Source organism: Microcaecilia unicolor, chromosome 2 (assembly GCF_901765095.1).
Source record: "Microcaecilia unicolor chromosome 2, aMicUni1.1, whole genome shotgun sequence".
In the NCBI taxonomy this organism is placed as follows: Eukaryota; Metazoa; Chordata; class Amphibia; order Gymnophiona; family Siphonopidae; genus Microcaecilia; species Microcaecilia unicolor.
In genome coordinates this window covers 485,502,838-485,524,280 of record NC_044032.1, presented here as the reverse complement: position 1 = coordinate 485,524,280, position 21,443 = coordinate 485,502,838, and positions in this window count along the sequence as shown.

Here is a 21,443-nt window from a genome sequence, read left to right as displayed (position 1 = left end):
CGAAACAAGATGGGCTTCCATCTTTCATTTCGATAATACGGTCGGGGACGCCCAAATCTCAACATTTAGGTTGACCTTAGAGATGGTCGACCTAAATGTTGAGATGATCGACCGTAGAGATGGACGACCTCGGTTTTCGCCAATAATGGAAACCGAGGGCTGTGTTGGCATTTCTGCACTGGCAGCTGCTACCGTGGCTTTGTAAAAGGGGAGTTAGTGATGTCATTGTGATTATCTTACTGCTCTGTGGACTGTTGTCCAGCCCATATGTTAAAAAAAATTTCCTATGGAGACCCTTACCTGGGTAAATATACTAATAAATAAAATTTTTCAATCTGGTCTCTACCCAAAAGAATTCGGTAAAATTCCCAAAGTACCGGGGGGGGGGGGGGGGGTGGGATGTGACTAAAGCTGAAAACTAGAGACCAATAGCTAGTATCCTTTGGATGGCTAAATTAATGGAATTTATTCTCTCTAAACAACTTATATCATACCTAGATAACACAATTGTCTTGATGAGATCCATAAGTACATAAGTGTTACCATACTGGGACAGACCAAAGGTCCATCAAGCCCAGCATCCTCCTTCCAACAGTGGCCAATCCAGGTCACAAATACCTGACAAGATCCCAAAAAAGTACAAAACATTTTGTACTGCTTATTCCAGAAATAGTGGCTTTCCCCCCCAAGTCCATTTAATAATGGTCTATGGATTTTTCCTTTAGGAAGCTGTCCAAACCTTTTTTAAACTCCGCTAAGCTAACCGCCTTTACCACATTCTCTGGTAACGAATTCCAGCCAATATGGCTTTAGAGTCAATCATAGTACGGAATCCCTGCTTATAATATTGACCTCAAGAATTAGGTACAGTATCTTTGGTTGAGGAAACAGGTAATTTTACTTCAGTTTGACATAGTTACATCTTTCAATACTGTTGACCATGAATTGCTGTTGTATATAGGTTGAATGAAATTGATATTGCAGGGTATGTACTGTTTTGGTTTGAAGGATTTTTGAGAAGTAGGTTGTACTGTGTAACTAGAAAGGGAAAGTTATCCCCAGAATGGAAGGCTCTTTGTAGGGTTCCCCTTTTTCCCCGTTATTAACATCTATTTGAGCTCTTTGGGGCAAACTCTTTCAGCTCTTGGAACTTCTATTCTCTCTTATGCTGATGACATCTATCTTTTAATCCAATGTCAGTAATGATTTCTGAGACATTGAATTCAATTAGGGGGTCTTTTGCACCAAACCGGCAGCTTCCCTGGCTCCCCTGCCTCTGGGCACCAGAATCCAGCCTCCCTATTATGGAGTCCTGAGACCTGCAAGCCCAAAGCCTCCTTTTACTGGCACAGGAGCATTTCCAGGTCGTGGAAACCCGCGACTTCGCCCCCTCCCCCATGCCAGTATGGACACTGCCGGCACTGCCTGTCCCCGAAACTCAGGTAAGAACACTTTTAAAAATTTTAAACCCCCTCACAACAGCAACAAAGTTTATACTATATTAATCCTTCTGTCAGTGACTAATTTTTTTAACATAGCCTGCTCTGTTAAAACTTGATTTATGTGCCATTTCCGTATCTAGATCATAGCCACTAGTGTTGAAAAATTCACATGGGCACAGCTCCATTGTATTATCTTGTCTTTGCTTGCTTACGCATATTTAAAGAGCATATGTTCCAAAACCTCTGAGAATGTAGATCAAGCTGTTATCTGAGAGGATCTGCTGCCTATTCAAATAAGACAAATGTTTACCTACAACATGTTGTATTGTAAGCCACTGATTATTCTGATGGGCAAGGAGACCAAACAATTCACACAATTAATTTCCTCCCCACTGGGCGACTTTCACCCATGTTTGCTTATGTGCTTGAATACTTGTAAGAAGGATAACATGCTGAGAGAAAAAAAAAGTCTTCCAATAAGAACATAAGAAAAGCCATGCTGAGTTAGACCAAGATTCATGGAGCCCAGCATCCTGTCTCCCACGGTGACCAACCCAGGTCGCACATATCCAGCAGATGCTAAAAATGTAGATCTTCCCAAATTTCAGGGTCCTTTAACTAAGCAGCAGTAAGCGGTAATGCGTGAGTACCGTGGGGCATGCTCAGGCATCCTATGGTAGTATTGGCATCTGTGCATGCTTTGCCCTTGCCAAAAAATACTTTTTCATTTTTTAGCACTCACTGGGGGCATATTTGGGGGTGGAGAGTAGGCATGCCTAGTGCTAATTGTTTAGTGCAGCTAGGTTGCCATGCACCGACCAATTAGAGCATGAGCCCTTTCTGCCTACTAGGTGTCGGTATGAGCTCACATGCTAATGGCCACACGTTAACTGGGAAATTAGTGTGTGGCCATAATTGAAGAAATGAAACATTGGCCATTTTACAGCTGCACTAAAAGTAATCTCAGCACGTGGGGAAAGCCACATGCTAGTCATAGCGCAGGCCACCATTTAGCACAGCTTAGTAAAGGACCCTTTCATTTCCAGGGACGAGCAATGGTCCTCCCAAGTCTACCTGGCTGATACTTTATTTTATGTGCTTTTCCTCCAGGAAGTTGTCCGATCCTCTTGAATCCCCACTATGTTGGTGCTCGATCACATCCACTGGCAAATGATTCTACAGCTTAATTATTCTCTGTATGAAAAAAAAATCTACAATTTGTTTTCAATCTGTTGGTTATTAGCTTCATGGAGTGTCCTCTTGAGTTATTTGATAGTCTGGACAACCATTCTATATTTAACTATTCCACCCCACTTATAAATTTTATAAACTTTTATCATATCACCTCTTAGTTGTCTTTTCTCTAAACTGAAAAGACCTAATCCTTTTATCCTCTCTGCATAAGGGAGGTGTTCTATTCCATTTGTCATTTTTGTTCCCTTCTCTGAACCTTTTCTGGTTTGAGTATACCTTTTTGAGATGGGGTGACCAGAGCTGCATGCAGTACTTGAGGTGCGGAGAAACTAAGGACCTATACGCAGACATAATAATGTTCTGTTTGGTTTTGTTCTCCATCCCTTTTCAGATAATCCCTAGCATTCATTTGCTTATTTCACAGCCATGGCACAATGAGCTGAAAATTTCAACATATTATCCATAACGACTCCAGCAGTTTCTTCTTGTAATTGGGATTATTTTTCTCTAATGCATCACTTTGCACTTGTCTATATTACATTTCATCTTCTGTTTCTAATCTCATAAATTCCTCATGTAACTTCTCAAAATCATCAGCCTTTTCAATGTCTGCAAATTTGATCACTCCTATGTCCAGGTCATTTGTTTTTCAAATCCTACAAGGCTTCACCTCTGAGCTGCTGACTAAGACTGCTTCTCTATGTCTGGTCTGGTCTAACAGATTGAAACAACAACTGGTGCTAGCATCACGTGTTCCAAAAGACAATTCGAAATCAGAAGATTTTCAGCTCTCTTTTCCCCGTTCTTGGAGTCAAAATATGGAACTCTCTATCTATTCCCATAAGAACAGAAAACAGCTACCTCAACTTCAGGAAGAGGTTAAAAACCCTTTCTCTTCCCAAAGACTGCTTCATAACAATTCATCATGACTTCTACCTCCTAGTATCATCCATTATTCTTTCCTTAATGTTTTTAGTCTCATGCATTAATCCAATGGATTAATATTTCTCAAACCTCACACTAACACTATTTGCTTTTGTCTTACATAGAATGTAAACTGCACTGAACCCTGGAAAGGGGATATTAGTGGTATACAAGAATTGATTTGAATTGAATTTGAATATTTTCAGCAAAACATCCAAAATCGGATGTAGACATTATATCAAAAATGCCCCTCAATGTGAGCAATAAAAACATGTGAAAACCATTAAAAAAACCCATATACATAAAAATCACAAAAATGTTGTTTAAAGCAAAGACTGACCAAACTTTGTTTTGCTTGTGCACACCCCTATACAAAATAAAAACTTATAGTCCTGCAGATAAAGTTGGTTTAAAGAGACTATCGCCTTCAGTTATTTGCTTATCGATGGAAACCAGGCCTTGAGCTAGGCTTGTAGTAACTATCACAAGGGGGTAAGGAAAAAATAAGTCAGAAAACTGATTAGCTGAGATTGAAGGGGTTTGTTGAAGCAATGATGATTTTCGTGAAGTCCAAAGGTTTTTCTCAAGAGTATAAGAGAGGGCTGATCGAGTTCTGTAAGTAGGCCTACTACTGATAAGTGCAGAGTGGTCTTAGGGGCTATTAATCCAAGCCTAATTACAGGTCCATCTATGGGACTGGTGATGGTAAGAGATGATGAATGGAGGAAGTGACACACTTCTTTTACCTTTTATTGGGAAGGAGATGGTAAACTGATACTAATACTAAAACTAATGCAGTCCGTTCTTTACCACGGTACTTCAAGGCAGATTACAAAAGACTTGACTAGCCATTTGCTACAGTATTACAGGGAAGAAAATCCATAATCTATCACATTACTGGAAAACTGTTTTTAAAAATTAAAACTATTCAAATCACAATGAAACGATAGGTAATCAGTTAAATTCCTCAGGGAATGGGAAGAGTATTCCACATTAATGCAGCTCAATAACAAAATACAGAAGTCAATAATTTTTTTCACATTTAATATCTCTGATCTCAGAAAAATATAAAACTAAACAATGATTGTAATGTAAGACCCTGTGCTCAGGAGGCAGAGTTATTAATGAGGTCATATGTGATGGTATCTGACCATGTAAGATTTTAAAAGTAAAACACAAATTTCAAATTGGATCTGGACCTCCAAAAGCAACCAATGAAGATCACAGAGCACTTTTACTGCTATGTTTTGTAATAACTGAAGTCTACAGCATAATTTCAGAGACAAGTTTGAATACAAAACATTACAGTAACTCAACTGATTTAAGAGATTAAATCAATATTTGAAATTGTTCTTTCTCAAAATAATATTGAATCTGCCTAACTAAACATAGATTCTAAACTGCTTTAGCTGTTACAGCAGAGACCTGTTTATCCATAACCAACAAAGGATCTAAAATTATTCCTAATATTTTTAAACTAAATTCAAAAAGAATTGTAATGTTATCACTATTTAGAAAAGGGCTTAATAGCCTAGATCTGTAGATAGAACAAGTATTACATTCTAAGGGCAAATAACATGGCCGAGCCTGGAGTAGTGAACAGGAGCTTCTTGGGCTAATTAGGGGCCCTGTTTACTAAGCAGCGTTATAGGCGCGTTAACGTTTTTAATGCACGTTAACCATGTATGCGCATTAACCATATACATGCCTACAATATCCCTATAGGCGCCTACATGGTTACCATTCGCGCTAAGTGTAGGCGAACTAAAAACACTAACGCACCTTAGTTAACAGGGCCCTAGGGATGGAGGTGGGAGCTTGGGGAAAAAGAGGGTGGAATAGTAAAAGGATTTTCCCCCAGATTCTATCTATTGCACCTAGTGTTCCGCACTTAAACCTAAGCTATTCTATAACAATGTGCGTAACTTAATTGGCTTAACAAGGCAATCAGCATTGTTAACGGCACTTAACAAGCAATAATGAGCACTAGTTGTCAATAATTAAAATTTATGCACATAACTCACTAAGCGCAGGGCCGGTCTTAGCAATTGCTTGGCCCTGTGCAGACCAGTTCCCATCCCATCCATGTCCATCGATTCTCCTCTGCCCTCCCCTCCATGTCCAATGACTTGCCCCAGCCCCTAACTTACCCCCTTTTCAGCCTCCAAGTTTCAGTTCCCAACCCCAGCCCCACCTGTGCCCTCGGTTTTCCACAGCCCTCCTTTCCTTCCAGCCACCCTGCGGCGTCAGCATCAGCGAAAAAGCAGGCTCGCCTCTAGCCTTTAAGCCTTCCCCTTCTCTCTCAGTATGCACTGTGTCACCTTTCTCTGATGCAATTTCCTGTTTCCGGTTTTATGTTTAAAAGGGGTACAGTGAGTAAAGGGAAAAATGTGAATGTGAGATTTATGGGGCATTAGGGTTTAAAGGCTATAGACAGTTTTAAAGGAAGAAAATTGATTGGTGGACATGAGTCAAAGGGCAAGTTGGGGCCAGGACTTTGTGGGATCAGTTTAGGGTGGGAAGGAATTTTGTTCTGAGCTCAGGACTGGGGAGAATTTGTCCCACTCTCCCTTTCCAGTGGTCCTTAAGGGTGAGTTTTCAGTCGCAGTTGAAGTGGACAAAGGCCTAGCTGTGAAGGGGATTAGGTATTAGGATTAGTGAGGAATGAAGGCTCAAAAGATCAGAGGTATGTTGGGCACTTGTGTGCAACACTGCCATGAGTGTTGGCATGACCCTGCAGCTGCACAGGTCGAGAATTAGTAGCAATGATAGGTGATATTCTCTTGTTACTTATAAGAGGGCTAGTTCATCACCGATTAGCAATATACAAGTATGCTAAGGAATTTTCATGATGAAGTATTTATGATTGTTTGTTACAGGTTGGTTATTGTTATGCTAATAAAGCTTCAGCCAATGAGTTTTTTCCCATGACTCCTTGGGTCCTTGCATACATTTATGGGGGTGGGGGGTTGCATTGAGTGTGATGTGACACTGTGAAGAGGTAGCATGAGTGCCAATGTTATTAAATAAATAAATACGCGTCAAAAATAAGGACAACGTTTGATTACGCTAAATGTTAAGGTACTAGTAATAATTGTAAAGAGAAACAAAGTCTGAGATTATTTGGCATTATAAAATAGTGGAAAAAAGAAATATTTTGCTTATATTTCTGTGACTCTTATAAACATGTTTAGCATCAGGACAAACAATTCTAATTTAATTTACTTTAATTTGATAGATTTAAATTCCACATCTTACTGGCACATAAGCAGAAACAGTAATGAAAACCTTTACCGAAATCGCCTAATGATATGTCATGACTCATGTCTCCAACTACAAATTACTGTTTCAGGAACACTTGCAGATCTTCCTGGGATTCAGCCAAACACATCAAATGCTATCAATGAGGCAGAACTGTCCACACACCAGTTTTATCTGGAAATCCTAGTCAAAAGATCAATTCCTCTTCAGCACACAAACACACCAATGGCCCATCTAACCCAGTATCCTGCTTCCAACAGTGGCCAATCCAGGTTACAAGTACCTGACAGGAATCCAATTACTAGCAACATTCCATGCTACCAATCTCAGGGCAATCAGTGGCTTCCCCATGTCCATCTCAATAATAGACTATGGACTTTTCCTCCAGGAACTTGTCCAAACCTTTTTTAAACCCAGATACGCTAACCGCTCCTCTGGCACAGGTTCCAGAGCTTAACTATTCTTTGAGTGAAAAAATATTTCCTCCTATTTGTTTTAAAAGTATTTTCATGTAATTTCATTTGTCCCCTAGTCTTTTTGAAAGAATGAAAAATTGATTCACTTTTATCTGTTCTACACAACTCAGAATTTTATAGACCTCAGCTATCTTTTTTCCAAGCTGAAGAGCCCTAACCTCTTTAGCCTTTCCTCATATGAAAGGAGGTCCATCCCCTTTATCATTTTGGTCACTCTTCTTTGAACCTTTCCTAATTCTACTATATCTTTTTTGAGATACGGCAACCAGAATGCAATACGCAAGATGTAGTTGCACCAAAGAGCGATACAGAGACATTATATTATTCTTGGTCTTATTTTGCATTCCTTTCCTAATAATTCCTAGCATCCTGTTTGCTTTTTTTGGCCACCACCACACACTGGGCAGAAGATTTCAGCATATTGTCTACAATGACACCTAGATCTTTTTCTTGAGTGTTGACTCCTAAGGTGGACCCTAGCATCAGGTAACTTTGATTCACATTATTCATCCCAATGTGCATCACTTTGCATTTGTCCAATTAAATTTCATCTGCTGGAAACTTCCGGTATGCGACAGAGCTGAACGGCCGCATGTGCCTAGAGCTCCCGCTCTTCCAAGATGAATCAGCGTTTTAATCTAGTTTACCCAGCTCAGTCGAATGGTGAAAATTGATCAAGCGGTTAGCAGTGATTGCAAGTGCAGTTGGAGAGTCTAGGCAGGATGAATTGGGGTTCTTACAGCTATGCCCCTCAAGCCCCCTAAACAGAAGCAGGAACTGCGCTGGTCAGATTCACCCAAAATGGCATCTCCCGGAGATGAGACAGCACACTCTTTCCAGAAATCTGGTGCAGGAGATATTGGCATTGGTGGCTGCCACATTAGAGGACAAGCTAAATAAATTGCATGTAACGCTGGAGGAGATCAGGGAGTGTTTTGACGTCCACGTGAAGCACATAGATGAGTCTAAGACCAGGATATCGGCCCAGGAGGATCTTATAACTCACATTCAAGAACAGGTGGTGCAGCTTCAGGTGTCTAATGATCAGCTCCAGGCGCATGCAGAAGATTATGAGAACCGTGCCCAGAGAAACAATATGAGGATGGTAGGCCTGCCAAAGGAGGTGAAAGACTTGGAGTTGTGCCATATTTTTAAGACCTTGCTACCAGAACATTTGGAGGTACAAGAACAGCGCGTTCCCATAGTGTGTAAAAGGACTCACAGGCTGGGGCAAAAGAGCGAGAGAGTTCATTGCTGCCCCAACAAGTGATTGCAAAATATCTCAAATGGGCGGACAAAGAAAATATTGTGTGAACCAACTGGATGCACGGAGCTTCTCAGTACCAAGGATACAAGCTACTAATGTTTAACAATTACTCTAACTACTCCCCTAACAAGGCTCATATAAGGTTTTAACCTCCACCTTAACCATATATCGTATAGAAATCATTCATATGTTTTTTATCGCCTCAGCAGTGCACATGACCAACTTCACTCTTTTATTGGACATTCAACAGCACCCAAATCCTCACTGGCGATAATATTTTATTAAACTGTTTCTTCATTTACTTATTTAACTGTTCATTTTACTTTTTAATCTCTAAGTTACTTATAAGCAATACTTAACTTGCACTGAACGGTCAGACCAGGGGTTCAACAATGCCCGACATGCATGTTTCACCCTAAAAGGCTGTGTCAAGGGCTCCCCCTTAGCCGTTCTTAGTACCAGCCTCGCAATGTTTTCTTTCTGGATTTCGGATTTCCTCCTGCTAAGATCCTTAGCAGGAGGAAATCCAGAAAGAATTCTGGATTTCGGATTTCCTCCTGCTAAGATCCTTAGCAGGAGGAAATCCAGAAAGAAAACATTGCGAGGCTGGTACTAAGAACGGCTAAGGGGGAGCCCTTGACACAGCCTTTTAGGGTGAAACATGCATGTCGGGCATTGTTGAACCCCTGGTCTGACCGTTCAGTGCAAGTTAAGTATTGCTTATAAGTAACTTAGAGATTAAAAAGTAAAATGAACAGTTAAATAAGTAAATGAAGAAACAGTTTAATAAAATATTATCGCCAGTGAGGATTTGGGTGCTGTTGAATGTCCAATAAAAGAGTGAAGTTGGTCATCTACACTGCTGAGGCGATAAAAAACATAAAAAACATATGATTGATTTATATACGATATATGGTTAAGGTGGAGGTTAAAACCTTATATGAGCCTTGTTAGGGGAGTAGTTACAGTTGAAGGGCTCTTAAAGAGAGAGTTAGTAGTGCCAAGTACGTGCGGTTTCTAACAATTACTCTATTCAGGTGTCCCAGAGCCGGAAGAAAATGTCCTCAGTATGTGCAGAGTTGCATACTGTAAAATCTTGTTCACTCTGCAATATCTAGCAAAACTCTTTTATACATTGGTGGATGAGACCCAGCAGTTTGTGAACCATTTACCTGTGGCTCCATGAACACTTGTTTGCAGACACCATTGTGCTGAGGAAGAGCTGGCAAATGCCCTTGGGTGGCTTTGTGCTCTAGTCAACTTTGCGCCCTGCTGCCTGGAGACTGTTGAGCCTTATAATTGTTTTTCCTCTTGGGACTTGCCTTTGAAGTAGCAGGGGTTCCAGAGCACTGGCATTCAGGGGATAGGCACCCAGAACTCTTCACTTGATGGGATTTCTGGTATCTGGTATCTTGGGGGGGGGGGGGGGGGGTTGAGGGAGACTGGGTGGTGGAACTGGAGGGAGTTTTGGGGGCTGGGGATAAGCCAGTTTATGAGTTCCTGTTTGAGTTTTTGTTGTTTAATTTATGTTCCTCTTATGGTTGCTGTGTGTTAGACTGTTTAACAGTGGTTGGAAGTATGTCAATTTGTTGTGTGAGTATGGTATCTGGGAAGGCTGGGTTCCAGAGACCCAGAAGAGATCATTATGCATTATGATGGGTTTGGCATCTAATGGGCAATCCAGATGGCACTGGGGGTGAGGATTGTCTCCTGGAATGTGGGGGGCAGCTTTGAACCGTCTGGGGGCTGATGTAGCCTGTATCTAGGAGACAAAACTCTCAGAAGTGGAACATCAGAAACTCAAACATTTATGCTAAATAGTAGTAGTAGTAGTAGTAGTAGGGTGGGGGAGGTATTTGGGGCCTCCTCAGGGAGACGCCATGGGGGAGTGGCGGTCTTGATCCATAAGTCCTTGGCTTTCACTTTATCTGTTTTGACAACTGATGCAGCAGGACATTATTTGAAGCTCCAGCTCACTGTGCAGGGACACACCTTTATACTGTTGGTCATATATGCTTCTAACACACAGGATTCTCAGTTTTATGGACATTTAGTACTCCTTTGTGCCCTGTTGGTGGCTGGAAACTTTAATTTGGTCTTACTCCGCACCTGGAGTATTGAGTTCAGTACTGGTCTCCGTATCTCAAAAAAGATATAGTAGAATTGGAAAAGGTACAGCGAAGGGCGACGAAAATGATAGTGGGGATGGGACGACTTTCCTATGAAGAGAGGCTGAGAAGGCTAGGGCTTTTCAGCTTGGAGAAGAGACGGCTGAGGGGAGATATGATAGAAGTGTATAAAATAATGAGTGGAATGGATCGGGTGGATGTGAAGCGACTGTTCACGCTATCCAAAAATACTAGGACTAGAGGGCATGAGTTGAAGCTACAGTGTGGTAAATTTAAAACGAATCGGAGAAAATTTTTCTTCACCCAACGTGTAATTAGACTCTGGAATTCATTACCGGAGAACGTGGTACGGGCGGTTAGCTTGACGGAGTTTAAAAAGGGGTTAGATAGATTCCTAAAGGACAAGTCCATAGACCGCTATTAAATGGACTTGGAAAAATTCCGCATTTTTAGGTATAACTTGTCTGGAATGTTTTTACGTTTGGGGAGCGTGCCAGGTGCCCTTGACCTGGATTGGCCACTGTCGGTGACAGGATGCTGGGCTAGATGGACCTTTGGTCTTTCCCAGTATGGCACTACTTATGTACTTATGTACTTATGTACTTATCTGCTCCTCCACAGGCTCCCTTGGGGGACAGAGGAAGGGAACTTGCTGTTTTTCCCAGTCATTGGACTTGTTGGATGCATGGACACTATTGAACCCTGACACTAGAGACTATACCCATTTGTCCCGAGCACATGGCACCTTTTCCCACATAGACTATCTTTTTGCTGTCATCCTCTGCTTTTGTAGTGGTGATTGGGGGCATAGTGATCTCGGACCATATGCCTGTCTTATTGGACTTGGATGTGGATCCCTACTATTTCCCACAGAGATTGTGGCATTTTCCTTCCTACTTGGCCCAGGATGCAGATTTCCAGGGTTATCTGCAAGACAAATGAGCAGCTTTCTCTTCCAATAATGAACAATATAAAGATGACCCTCAGTTGTTTTGGGAAACTGCAAAGGTGGTACTGAGGGGGGACATTATTGCTTACTCCAGGGCCAGAGCCAAAAGACACCAGGCAGGTATTATCCATTTGCAGCAAGTGCTTCGTAAGGCTCACAGAGTTTATGCCCGTACTCCCACAGACTCTCGTAAGAACCAATATCTGGCTACTCGGGCGGTCCTTAACTCATTGCTCCATGCTTGGGTCCAAAAAGTGATGATCAGCTACAAGTACTATAGGTTTGGCAATAAGTCTGTTAAGCTGCTGGTTTCCCTTCACAGGACCTGGCAACACAGGATCCTATTTTTACTCTTAAAAAAGAAGATGGCAGTTTGACATCCCTGAGTGACTAGATGGCTGCTGCCTTTGTAAAATATTTTGAAAGTATTGATCTGGGGTGGAATTTGACCTAGAGCAATCAGCAGGGTATCTGGGACAGTCGGGTATGATGAAACTGGCCGAGAAGGCTGTAACTCATCTACACAGGCCCCTAATCTTAACCCTAACCTCTTTAGCCTTTCCTCATGTGAAGAGTTCCATGTGAAGATATTGGCCCAGGAGGATCTTATAACTTGCATTCAAGAACAGGTGGTGCAGCTTCAGGTGTCAAATGAACAGCTCCAGGCGCATGCAGAAGATTATGGGCATCGTGCCCGGAGAAACAATATGAGGATGGTAAGCCTGCCAGAGGAAGTGAAAGACTCGGAGCTGTGCCACATTTTTGAGACCTTGCTACCAGAACATTTGGAGGTACAAGAACAGTACATTCCCATAGTGTGTGAAAGGACTCACAGGCTGGGGCAAAAGAGAGAGAGAGAGAGTTATAAATATGTCACTTATAAATATGTCAAATAGCACCAGTCCCAGTATATATCCCTGTGGAACTCCACTATTCACCCTCCTCCATTGAGACAAATGACCATTTAACCTTACCCTCTGTTTTCTGTCCAATAACCAATTCCTAATCCACAACAGAACATTGCCTCCTATCCCATGACTTTTTAATTTTCTCAAGAGTCTGTCATGAGGAACTTTGTCAAATGTTTTCTGAAAATCTAGATACAATTCATCAACCAGCTCATCTTTACCACATGTTTGTGCATGTCTTCCGTGAAATGAAGCAAATTGGTGAGAAGCAGTGGCGTACCAAGGGGGGGGCGGTGGGGGCGGTCCGCCCCGGGTGCCCGTGGGTGGGGGGTGCTCTGCTCCCGCCACCTCCCGTGGCCGTTCCCGCGGCGCCGCACATTTAAAAAACCGGCGAAGCAGCGTTGCAGGCAGCGCCTCGTGCCCTGCTTGTAAAAAAAAAAAAATCACATCTCCTTCCTCCTTCTCCTCCTCGTCTTGACGTCTTAACGTCGACTCGGGCCTTCCAAGATTGGAAGGCCCGAGTCGACGTCAAGACGAGAAGGAAGGAGATTTGATTTTTTTTTTACAAGCAGGGCACGAGGCGCTGCCTGCGACGCTGCTTCGCCGGTTTTAATGGGACTGAGGTGGGGAAGGAGAGGGGCGAGAGGGACCCGGGTGGGGGTGTTCAGAGGGGAGAAGGGGACTGGGGTGGGGGTCTCAGACAGGGGAGGGGAGAAGGGGACTGGGGTGGGGATCTCAGAGGGGAGAAGGGAAGGGGAGGGGAGAAGGGGACTGGGGTGGGGGTGTTCAGAGGGGAGAAGGGGACTGGGGTGGGGGTCTCAGAGGGGAAAAGGGGAGGGGAGAAGGGGACTGGGGTGGGGATCTCAGAGGGGAGAAGGGGAGGGGAGAAGGGGACTGGGGTGGGGTGTTCAGAGGGGAGAAGGGGACTGGGGTGGGGATCTCAGACAGGGGAGGGGAGTGGAGAAGGGGACTGGGATGGGGGTGTTCAGAGGAGAGAAGGGGACTGGGGTGGGGGTCTCAGACAGGGGAGGGGAGAAGGGGACTGTGGTGGGGGTCTCAGACAGGAGAAGGGGAGGGGAGAAGGGGTCTGGGGTGGGGGTGTTCAGAGGGGAGAAGGGGGCTGAAAAAAGGGGCAGAGAGAGAGAGGGGACAGATCCTAGATGGAAGGGGGAGCGAGAGGGAGGGCAGACCCTGGATGGATGGGAGAGGGAGGGCAAATGGTGGATTGAAGGGGCAGAGAGAAAGGGCAGGCAGTGGATGGAAGGGACGGCAGAGAGGGCAGACACTGGATGGCAGAGAGAGAGAGAGAGTGAAGACAGATGCTGGATGGAAGGAAGACGGTGAAAAGAAGATGAGGAAAGCAGAAACCAGAGACAACAAACTGTAAATAAAATATATTTTTTTATTTTTTTTGCTTTAGGATAAAGTATTGTAGATGTGTTAAATGTTTATAATAGAACATGTAAATAAGGTAATCTTTTTATTGGACTAATTTTAATACATTTTGACTAACTTTCGGAGAACAAAACCCCCTTCCTCAGGTCAGGATAGGATACTGTAACAGCACTATACTGTACTGACCCGAGGACGGAGGTTTTGGCCTCTGAAAGCTAAATGTATTAGTCCAATAAAATGGTATTATTTTACTTTCTATATTTGTTTTATTTCTATTTGTTAATTTGTAAAGTGATGATTGGTACTTGTTAGTTTTTTCAAATTTACATCTGCTGTCTTTATATTTTGCACAGTACTAGGGGACAGTTTCTGTTTCTGTGCTGTTGCATTGTATGCAGAGTCTGGCATTGGGGGTTCAGTTTAATTTTTGTCTAAATAGAAAGTTTATGATTACTTATTCTATAGTGGATTAGGGTGTATCTGTGTTTGTGAAAAAGACATGGCTTTCAGTTGGCATTGACTGTGCAGGATCTACGATCTGTACTATTCTGTCTGGTTTCGTTTTACAATAGGTGAATTGATGTTCTATTGCTCACTGTAGTGTTTAAGATGCTTTCCTTGTCCTTGTGTGACTCGTAGAAATGACTGCTTATGGTATGGTAGAATTGCTCTATAGGTCCTGAGTGTTTTGTATTCTCGGCAAGCCTAGTACTGGATTTGGGGGGGGGGGGTGTTAAAAAATGACCGGCCCCGGGTGTCAACTACCCTAGCTACGCCACTGATGAGAAGGATGCTCTTTTGTCTCTTATAGCCTCTTTCACTTCACCTTTTAACTGTACTGGCTGTTGTTTGCTCTTCTTTCTACCTTTCTTAATACGTGGAACACATTTCATCTGGGCTTCCACGATGGTATTTTTAAACAACGTCCATGCCTTCTTTGAAGTCCTAATCTTTGCAGCCGACCCTTTTTGTTTCTTTAACCATTTTCCTCATTTTGTCGTAGTCGCCCTTTCAAAAATTAAATGCTGCTACAGTAGATTTCCTTAATGACTTCACTCCAGATATCAGCTCAGAATTGATCATGTTTCCTAGCTGATCCAACGCCGTTTCCTCTCATACCATACCTTGCATTCCAGGAAGGACTAGATCTAAAATAGCTCCCCCTCTTGTCAGTTCTTGGACCAGTTGCTCCAAAAAACAGTCATTTATTACATCAAAGAATTTTACCTTCCTAGCGCTCCCTGGTCTAACATTTATCCAGTCCATTATGATGGAAAATGAACATCTTTATGCATAAATCTATGCAAAGCATGCTATTTATTAATATCAAGAACATGATTCATCAAGGTAATTTAACAAAGGTGGAGAATAACAGAAAATCTTTTAGGGGCAATTCTGTGCACTAATGCTATATCCTGAGCACCAAGATGCCTTTATAGAATACTAGCTCAAACCTGAACTGGCACACCTAAATTTAAATGCAACCATTTATGCCAGGTCAATGGCAGGCATACATGGGTGCACCTAAGTGTGCTATGCAAAATGTGTAACTTACAGTATTCTATAAGTTATGCATTTATACTGAAGACACACCCATTAGCCTCCCATGCTCTGCCCATGTGTACACCCACTTGAAGTTATAAACTATAGCCCTTACATATTATCTTATAGAATAGTGCATAGTGCATTTATGTGCATAAGTGGCACTTTTCTGTTCACTTGCATACAAGGCATAAAGAGTGTTAAGCAGGTAACATGCTTAAGAACATAAGTGTTGCCAGACTGGGACAGACTGAAGGTCCATCAAGCTCAATATCCTGTTTCCAAAAGTGGCCAATCCAGGTCATAAGTACCTGGCAAGATCCCAGAACTGTAAAACAGATTTTATGCTGCTTATCCTAGAAATTAGCAGTGGATTTTCCCAAGTCTATCTTAATAATGGCTTATAAACCTTTCTTTTGGGAAGTTAGCCAAACCTTTATTAAACCCTGCTAAGCTAACTGCTTTTACCACATTCTCTTACAACAAATTCCAGAGTTTAATTACACGAGTAAGAAATATTTTCTCCAGTTTGTTTTAAATTTACTACTTAGTAGCTTTACTGTGTGCACCCTACTCCAAGTATTTTTGGAAAGAGTACAAAGGCATTAAAGCACTCTCATTTTTGTTTTCCCATTCCTTTCCTAATAATTCCTAACATTTTATTTGCTTTCTTAGCCGCTGCTGCACACTGAGCGGAGGGTTTCAACGTATCATCAATGATGGCACCTAGATCCTTTTCCTGGTTGGTGACTCCTAGTGTGGAACCTTGCATCATGTAGCTATAGTTTGGGTTCATCTTTCCAACATGCAAATTAGCGTGCTCTTTTATCATGGTACCATGACAGCATGTACTAGTTCACATGTTACCTACATGCTGTATTAGGGGGCAGGTGATGGGGAGATAATGGGTGTAGACTATCCACTGCTGTTAGTGCAGAGTACTTATTGTACACTACCTGTCATTTGTACATCCACACTAATTGCACACAGTCTTAACGCGTGGTAAAGAACATTTCAGTATGGTAACTGCAGAGGACATGCTGAGCACAACCACCAATAATTACCACACTACTTTTGCACTTACCAAACATTTATTTTTGCTTTAAATCACAGTAAAACCTTATCGCACTTTACTAAAAGGGCCCCTTAGTTTTTGGATCCTTCCATTTCTGGGAGGCTATTTTTACCTTTGGTTTGATACAAAGAGGCTTATTGGACAGTACTGATGTCTGAATGTTTTGAGATTTCTGTCTTTGTGTGTGCATGGCTGGCTCTACTTCAGTCAAACTTGCTGTGGGGATAGGTTGTGTGAGGGGCACTAAAAGCCTTCAGACTCTAGGACTGCTTTCATGAAGTATGGGAAGGAAGCAAATCTGAGAATTTTGCTGTAGGCAATGTATTGAAACATGATCCAAGGCTAGATAAAATGTTGCCCCTCCTTGGTTCTAATGCACTTTAGAAGGTCTAACATGGTAGCTCCAAGCAGATTTGACATTAGATGGTACTTAGGTATATTTATTTATATATTTATTTAACAATGCATATAGATGCTTTCTGGATTAAAAAAAAAAACGTTGAGACTGTCATTGAAATGCTTTTATGTTTCACTTATACTGTTTGTCAGCATTTGCTCATTTCTAATCTGAAGAAGGTATTGTCTTCGAAAGCTAATTAAGAAATGCATTGTTAGCCCAATAAAAAAGGGATCGTCTTATTTTCTTTTCTACATTTTGTGTTATTTCTATTTGTTACCTTTAAAAGTGAACTAACACAGTTGTCACATCACTTACAACAACAACAACAAAAAAAAAAAAAAAGAACCGCACAAAGTGGGATATAAACATAAAAATGCAACTAAAATTGCAACTAAATTAACACCAATAACCAGGGCTGGCCTTAAGCAGGAGCAGCCACACAGAGCCCCCGCGCTCCTTGGGCCTCCCAGATATGCCAAGTCATATGCATTTAGGCCCTTTGTCCAGCTCACTACCTATGTGCCCTGATCTCATGCATTGACTCCCTGCTCTCTACCAGCAATCTGGCATCTTTCTCTTCAATTTGCTTCCCTTAATCCCACAGCCTGGAATCTCTCACTCTCTACCCCCTGCCCCCTTGGTCCTCCAAACTTAATTGTAGCTGGTAGCACTGCAGAGATCCTGGTGCCTTTATTCTGCCACATCCTGCCTCCTCTGATACCATTTCTGGGAGTTGGATAAAGGCAGGGGCCAGCTGGATGCAGCATCTCTTCAATGCTACCAGCTACAAGCAAGTTTAGAAGACATGGGGTGGTGGCAGGGGGGTGGAAGGAGAGAACCAGCCGTGGGAGTAGGGGAAGGAAAGAGAGAGAGAGCGTGTTGGGGGAAGAGTAAGGAAAAATTGCTGGGACTGGGGGAGGGGAGAGGAAGAGATAGTGAAAAAGTGGAGTGGGGAGGGCAAAAGAGATGCCAGGAAATTGGGGTAGGAGGAGAGAAATGCCAGGTTATGGATGGGGAGAGAGGAAAAGATGCCAGGTGCTGTGGGGAAAGAAGGAGAGGTGCTGGACTCACAAGAGATAGATGGAAGCAGGGCCTTTTTTGAGGGGGTACTTGGGGGTACTGAGTACCAGCACCTTTTCCATTGTCTGCTGAAATTGACACATAACCCCAAGTTTTAATGAAAGAGCTCAGGCTCTACACACCAGTTCTGCCTTGCTGTAGATTCTGTGACTGGTTGAAGGGGGCCTGGCTATTATGGGGTGGGTCCCTCAGTGATTACCCCACCCCTGAAGGGTGTCCCTAGCATTTGAGTACCGGCACCTTTTTGCTAGAAAAAATGCACTGGATGGAAGAGAGTGAAACAATTGCTGGACCCCTGGGGAGGGGGGCAGGGGGGAGGGAAGAAAGAGGGAGAGATTCCTGTCTAGGAGGGGGATAGAAGGGAAGGTAGAGAGAGAGAGAGGGACTGGCACATGGGGGGGTGCATAGGGACACAGAAGAGATATGTTGGATAGGGCAAGAATAGGATCAGAGAGAGGGGAGATGCTCAACAGCCCGAAAACTTTCACGTGCGAACATAACTCCCCTCCTTGCAAGACAATCCCGCCCCATACCCTCATCAACCAATCACCTTTCCCATAGCAATTCCCCCTTTACCCAATTTCTTCCAGCACAAATTTTTTCCTTCCAACATTCCTTTTTTCCTATCTAACTCTAGTTCGCCCTGTCTATTAAAATTCCAGTCCCAAACTCTTTATAATTAATTATTTTCATTTTGGGCTGTTCAGCCAAATGTTATGCCCCTCTGCCTTAATTATGCAGATGATCTCTTTAATCTTGGGGACCATGGGTCAATTTTTCATGCAATTGTACAGGTGTCAGGACTCAGTACCCCAGGAACCCTGAGAACCCCCTTAAAAAGCCCTGCTTATATCTAAACATAGAACAAAGTTACATACATAATCCTAAAAAAAAAAAATACACAGAAACTAAAAACAGATCAATAAAAGCATACAATAAAATACAAATCATCACATATGTATCCATGTAGCAGTGCTGAAAATTGCACTGTGTCAGCTTCTTCCCAGCTCTCACAGACCATCCTAGCACTATCCAAATAACGTCAAGGTGGTCAGAGGAACTATTCAGTTGCACTATCTGTATAGTGCTGCCAAATATTGTCTCACTGGGACTTATCCAGGTAGCAGGTCCTGGTAACCACATAAACCTGTTTAAATATGAGCCTGAATGTGTTTTAGTACAACAAGCTGAAAGGACTCGAGCGAGGAAAACCAGATGTACCTGAATCATCTGTCAGAATCAGAGGCCAGCATTTAATCTATGACAGGGTAATGAAAAGAGTCACTCATACATTAAGAGAAACTGGCTGCCGGAGAACTGTGGGTCACTGAGTAAAGTATTTTAAGGAACATGGCCATGTTATTGATACCCAGTGGGCCATAACTAAAGCATGCTGTGATGAAAGACTTGTGTGTGAGTTAACTAATAAAGCCCTGTTCATTAGAAAGAAAAAAAAAATATATATATATATTTAACTCTAAAAAAAAATCACTGCAGTGTGTTAAAATAACAGTCTGAGATGGAACATTCTGTGGAACAAAACTGGAAAGCTGGTTTAATAGGAAGATTTTCACAATTGTCCAGTTCCACAGATCTAAAAGCAATTTGTTTTCAGGACTAGAGCACAGAGGTCCCCTGTCCTGATCCTCAGAGAATCCTCAGAGCTGACTGCATATTTTGAGGATCACGAGTAAACTGCAAACATTATGGCAGCAATTTTATAAAGGTTTTTGGCCTGATGTTCAGCCGGTTGTGACTAGTGTTTTGCTGGCTGCTGCTGGTATTATACCTGGAAATGCAATGCTGGGCCATATTGGGACAGACCAAAGGCCCATCAAGCCCAGCATCATGTTTCCAACAGTGGCCAACCAGGTCACAAGTACCTGACAAGATCCCAAAACAGTACAATATATTTTATGATGATTAATCTAGAAATAAGCAGTGGATTTTCCTCAAGTCCATTTTAATAATGGACTATGGACTTTTCCATCAGGAAGCCATCCAAACCTTTTTTTAAACCCCGCTAAGCTAACCACTTTTACTACATTCTCTTTGACAAGTAGACGCATACTACTATGTGAAAAAAGGTTTAGGCATGTTAAGGGACATAGTTTAGTAGGGGTTTGTTGCCTGAAAATTATGATTTTGTATCATTTCTGCGTCATTTATAGAATATTCATTTGTTTTTTTAGGGGAGTACAGGAGCAATACTACTAAGAGTGTGCACTCTTTTGGATAAAATGCACACTTTTCCCAAAGAATGTGCACTGTGTGAGAAGAGTGCACACTACTGGCATACAAGGCACCCTTTTTCTGAAAGAATACACACTCTTTTCTGATAGTATTGCATGTGTCCACTATTAGAAAAGAGTACTACTCTCGAGTACCACTCTCACCAAAAGACTGCACCCTTTTTGTAAATAGCGTGCACTACAACACATGAAAATCCCCATATTGCAGTTTTCCCTGCTGTTTAAGCTACTGTGGCATAGAAACTTTGATACAGAGAAATATAGCAGTTAGAGAATTCTTTCTTTCAAACTGTCTCTGCCCTGTACTCTACTATCCCAGTTACACACACATATAGAACCAACACATAACACATTCACACCCCACAAATGTATACACACATGGACACAACACAGTTACACACATGAACACAGATATACACACATATAACCAACACAACATGCACAAATACACACACGCACACATAGCAATTCTATGACAAGGAGCCTACATTTACATGACACTTGAGTGCATAAATGTACAAACACTGCCACTTTTGTGGGTAAGTGGACACAAATGCAAACAAGTAGCGGCAAATCAGCAATCAGTATTCTGCATGGCAGGGGTCCTCAAATCCAGCCCTCAAGGTCCACAACCCAGCCTGGTCTTCAGGATTTCCGCAATGAATATGTATGAGATCTATTTGCCCGCAATGGACGCAGTGAATGCAAATAGATCTCATACATATTCACTGTGGAAATCCTGAAACCCAGGCTGGATCGTGGACCTCAAGGACTGAATTTGAGGCCCCCTGCTGTAAGGGCATGCATAAGTTGCATAGTTCCTGAATGCAAGGGGGGGGGGGGGGGGGGGGGGGGGGGGGGGGGGGTGGGTGTTTACATGGTTCACATGGAGTGGCCTAGTGGTTAGAACACTGGTCTTGCAATCCAGAGGTGGCTGGTTCAAATCCCACTGCTGCTCCTTGTGATCTTGGGCAAGCCCCTTAACCCTCTATTGCCTCAGGTACAAACCTAGATTGTGAGTTCTCCTGGGACAGAGAACTATCACTGTAACTCACCTTGAGCTACTACTGAAAAAGGTGTGAGCAAAATCCAAATAAATTATTTGAGATTCTGTTGCTACTATCTGAGATTTTACATGGAATGTTGCTA